This window comes from Astatotilapia calliptera, chromosome 1 (genome assembly GCF_964374335.1).
Source record: "Astatotilapia calliptera chromosome 1, fAstCal68.1, whole genome shotgun sequence".
Taxonomy (NCBI): Eukaryota; Metazoa; Chordata; class Actinopteri; order Cichliformes; family Cichlidae; genus Astatotilapia; species Astatotilapia calliptera.
This window is the reverse complement of record NC_137422.1, coordinates 32,435,839-32,441,045: the sequence shown is the minus strand read 5'-3', so window position 1 is coordinate 32,441,045 and position 5,207 is coordinate 32,435,839. Positions and strand designations below refer to the sequence as shown.

Sequence of the window (5,207 nt, the reverse complement as noted above, 5' to 3'; positions counted from 1 at the left end):
GGGAAGTCCACTCCTGGGAAGATTGGCTGTGCCGAATGGTTTCCGCTCGTGAATAATCTTTCGCACAGTAAAATAATGAACTTTAAATTGTTTGGAAATGGCCTTACAACACTTCCCAGATTGGTGGGGAGCAACAGTTGCTTTTTAAAGATCATTACTGATGTCCGTCCTCCTTGGCATTGTGTTAAAACCCCCCTGACTGCTCCAGACCTACAAACTGCCAAAACGTCTGATATAGAGGTGGTCACACTTACTGATGATCAGTTAATTACGTGCATTTGAGTAACAGCACCTGGCTCCTCTTAATTCCTGTGAAAGAAAATTAGCAAAATGGATGAAGACTGACCTCCAAGATCATGACATAATACTTTGCCAGGTTTTGCATCATTTGTCACATAAAGTAGATTTAATGAAAGAAGACAGAAGGAGAGCCCAAATTCAAAGTCTAGTTGCTCTTGCAGGACCCAAAACCTGCAGCGAAAAGAGAACAAAAATGGATGAGAAGAAAATGTTGGACTTTTCTGAAGCTGTTTGTTGTGGAATTCCAATTTAGTTCCACTTTGTTTCTAAATAGTGTGCTCTTCGCTGAGCAGAAGGGTGCCATGGAATTTGAGACAACCATATCTTAGTATTTAAAAAAAAAAACAACTGCAGAAAATGTTGTAAATGAACTGTTAATTTAATGTGTCAGCTCTTCAAATATACTCATTTCCCCATTAAAAAACAACAAAAATGTTTTTAAAAATATAAGGTGATGGAAGCAAGTCCATATCCAAATGGAGCTGTTACAGGAATTAAAATTTGCAGGTGTGATAATGTTTGTGTTGTGAGACAATGGCATGTTTGACAGCCCACTTTTGCATCCTTTAAACAAGCACCACCAACTCATGAGTGTCAGATGACATACATGCGATTTTGTGTGCATTTATGTACCTTGAAATATTTACTTGCATCCTTGGTGTGCATTTGCCACAAAAGGTTTGAAAACCGATAGAATGGGGGTTTGCTACCAAACATTTGGGTTTAAAACCACATTATTTCTCTATAAAATAACATGTTTCTCAACAACTCTTCTTCTTTTGTCCTTTAGAGCCGATGGACTCAGGACCTCATTTATGATCTGCTTCTAATACCTGCAATCGGTAGCTATGGTGCAAGCTTTCTTGATATCTTCCTTAATGTGGTTTCTCACGTTGTCTTTAACGCCGACTTTTGCAACTTCTGTTAGGCTGGTCTTTTGCACCATGGGAGCTTGGGATCACGGGTATCGGCCCGTGATCCCAAGTACTTAAATTTGTGAACCTGAGCCTTGAGATGATGGTTGTTGTGATTTGACACTGCATAAATAAAACTGAATAGAATAGAAGTGAATTGGACTTTAGCCTGTATGAGTATGCATGAGTTCATAGTGATTCCAAAAGAGGTGTCCGTGTCTGTGAATATTGAACTATCACCAGCAAACATCAAATGAGTTAGGAAGCCATCTTCCCCAAAATTGGACTCCAGTGTTCAATTTTTCTCCTTTATAAGAGGTTTGGAGAATAGTTTATGAGTCACCTTTACTAGTTTAAACATATTTGAGAGAAAATAGTTTTTGGTTTTTTTGTATTTAAGTGGAAGTGTAATAGTAATATTTGCCTCATCTGTAAGAGATGTCATAGTTTGATATAACCAACACAGTGATATATTGGCTAAAGAACCTGAGAGGACTTGTGCTTTGATATGATAATATGCACTACCTCGTTTAGATGTGTTGAACCAAAGATTCAAGCACAGTAAAAAACAAAAACAAACAACAAAAGCACTTCTTTAAGATTCCTGATTTAAACATCCTTGTTTACGTCTGGTATCACATAATGAGGCACTCTGACATCCTAAATGTATAAATTCATCTACCGCCACGTTTAATGCCTTGAAATGCAGTTGATTGATTCAAAAACTATGTTGGCATTATTTCTGAGCGTTTTCCCAACTTTAGTTTTAGTTCCCAAACTTTTACAATTCATGGTTGCAGCTTTTTCTCTTCACACTTGTTTCTGTGGGCATTATCAAGCGGAGCAATTTGGGACACACGAACAGATAGATGTCAGACCCGGAGACTTCTAGCTTTATTATACTTGGAGAAAAATTATTGTTTTGGTTTTTTTGTGTATGCCAAATGTACCAGTGTTGGGGGTCTATATTACGTCTTCAAATATAGATTAAACCAAAAACGTGTTATATTTCTGATATGAAGTCAAAGTGGGTTGCTCATTGAGAAAGTCTTAGCTATTTTTATACAATCAGCTGTTTACGAACCAGCACTCCAAAGGCCTCTGGGATCAGATGGTAGTGACAAGTTCTTAACAATGTTTTTTTCTCTTTTTTTTGAAAACACAAAATAAAGAAAGCCATAGCCCTCTAAACAACCAGAAACATGTTCTTGCACCACACTGTGAATAGGATGGTCTCTGTAGCCTGCAGTTGTGAGGGTGGAGGAGGAGGAGGAGGAGGGTGCAGGCTGGTTGGAATCAGTGACATTCTTCAAGGCCAGTGTAAGATTAAAGACCAGGGCTGTCGTGCCTCTGATCATATATTCACAAAAGATACCCTGTGAAGAACACATCTTTAAAGAGAGGCTGGCTGAAAATAACACCACTACTTGTGAATATTTGTGGCAGGGTATTATACATATCATATAAATGGTCTATTACTGAGTAAGGCGCTTACAAACCAAATACTTTTTGTAACTTGCCCTTCTCATTTTTTCGCCCTCTCGTTTGGCACAGTTGTGTGAGCAGCTGCCTCCAGTGGCATGAGTTTGTCCTCTGTGATTTTTTTATGTGTGTAAAAATCACAGATCCTAGATTTGGATTTAACTGAAAGACTTTGCAGTCTCTCTAGCTCTATTTTTTCTGATCGCAATACCTCCAACATCCTAGCATTGTGGCATTGAGCTTAAAGAGCACTGATTAAAAAAAAGCTAACAGCCTTGGGCACAGTGTGCAACCACAAGCATTTATGCAGAAATGAAAAATGTCAATAGTGCTTCCTTCCATAATATTGCCTATTTCTCCAGCACATAACACTGGCCTGTGACTCATGAACATAAATTCAGTGCACATAGTATACTAAACCGAGTAATGATTAATATAACTTTCATCTTGGGTTTGCTTCACTTGGTGTGGCCTTGAGCTTTTTTACAGTCATGGCATAGTGGAAAAATGTAATGGCTTGCTATTCTGCATGTCCTTCAAATAAAATATTTCCATAATGGATTCTCATTGGTAGATATATATACATAGACTGCACCATAAGCTTTGCCCTCTTTGTATCTTTCACAAGAGAGTTAATCAAAAACTCTGCTTGATCTCACAGCCCCTGGAAAGCAACAGCAAATGGCTGTTGAGAAGTATTAATATAATAATCAAGCGTTTCAGGTTGCTCTTAATTCAATTGTCTCTCTTAACATTTCCCAGCTATGTCAATCAATGTGCCTGCCTTGTCTTTAAAGCAACAGAGGAGTTATCCATTCCGGCACCATTAAAACATCAATGTCTCATTTCTGCTAAATGGCAGAGGAAAGATAATTGGCATGTGTGCATGCATATTAATTAACTGATAATGAGACGATAAGGCCCCCTCTTTATCTGCAGGTGTGGAGCCACTAATCAATTGGCAGTGAAATGGGGTAAAAATGCGCTTCTTTTATCCCACTACTGAAATTAAAAACCTATTTAGTACCACGTTTTCCAACAAAGTGCTTTTCATTTATCTTCTCCGGCGCATTATTCAATCACACTTTCCATTTGTATAATGGTAATATTTTCATGTAATTTCCCACTGCCTCTGAGATGGCTATTTTTGATATGGCTTTGTAAAATGGCTATTCCATTCCAGCTCCATTCACTGGTAATAAACTTACAACCTATATTTCAGATTAAATGTCTTCAGCAAATGGAACCAGCCTCAGACGTCTCACAGCAGCGGGGGAAGATCGCTCCTGCTCCCTGGTGGCGGCAAAGGGAACTGTTTCCCCTGTGTCTATGCCCCCTGGTGGCAAGGAACATAAAGTTCTGGAAGGTCTTCTCAATCCAGCTCTTGGCAGCAGTTTGTTATTTGTTGTATAAAGACTGTCCAAATGAACACCGGTAGCAGCCCTCTCATATGCAGAGCATCCCATCTAGCTGAGAGCTGCAAGGTACACAGAGCTAGCACATAAGTTGACTGTCTTAAAGAGTTGCTGCTTTAGCCTACAGCAGTATTGGAAGCATTTAAAAGAGAGTGTTGTAACTATCAGCTCTGACCAGAGGTGTGTGAGTGCAAGTAAAGAGGAGAAGAGAATGAAAATAAATGATTGTGAAAAAACAAAGCAAGGTACGCCGCAGGAAACGACGCCTAAAAAAGAACATAAAGGCAACAGAGGTTCAAGACAACACAATGTAATACTCCAAACGATATATTTATCACAAAATAGTTTCTAGACTTTGACAATAGGAGTCGGATTTCTAGAGAAGTGTGCGTATTTGATTATGTGTGCCTGGCCCAGATGACAGACGTTGATGGACAGTAGTGCAGCGTCGCCTCATCCTGCTTACAGGTCCTCCTTCACCCTCGGACAGGCCAATCTGTGCACACACCAACACAGACACCACAGAACGCTTCTCAGTCACCATGCAGCCCATTTGTCACGTCAAACTGCTTCAGAAAGACACGGCGGTCAAGTTACAGAGGTAATTGTATCAAAGTGACCCCTATGCAATGGTCATAGATTGCTTACTTTACAGAGAGGTGCTGTATCCTTGTTGATTGATAGAACTAAAAGGAGAATGAAAGGACATAGTCAGGTAATAACTAAAAATCTTAAAGGCAGATTATGAATAACATTTAAAGAAAAAATGTTCTTACAAGAAGAAGAGTTAGGTTCGGTGTAAAGGTGGCGCTCAGCTGGAACTCTTCGTTTTTTCATCTTTTTCTTTTGTTCCATTCGTTTCCTCTGCAGGCGCCTGCTTGGTGGAAGTGGCAGTTTTCGGCCTGTCCTCTGGCTTTTCAGAAGGGTCAACCACTGTGGCCCCCCTACTTGTGTTGCAGCCCATGATTTTTCAAAATTTGAGAGTGTGCAGCGTGTCGTTCAGCTGATGGTTGTCCACAGGAGTATGAAGTGTCAAAATCCTGGTCGTCACCTTAAAACTTGTGTGTTGTGGGCTCAGGTGCATTTGTTCTCCATG

General features: G+C 39.7%; 1 long non-coding RNA gene across 1 annotated transcript; it reads right to left on the bottom strand.

Annotated features, from left to right (window-relative positions):
* Window positions 1-4,422: 4,422 nt before the first annotated feature.
* LOC113023909 (uncharacterized) lies at window positions 4,423-5,207 on the bottom strand. Its single transcript, XR_003272613.2, has 3 exons — window positions 4,888-5,207; window positions 4,760-4,797; window positions 4,423-4,607 (listed from the first exon to the last, which is right to left on the bottom strand). It is a non-coding gene; the product is annotated as an uncharacterized LOC113023909 (long non-coding RNA).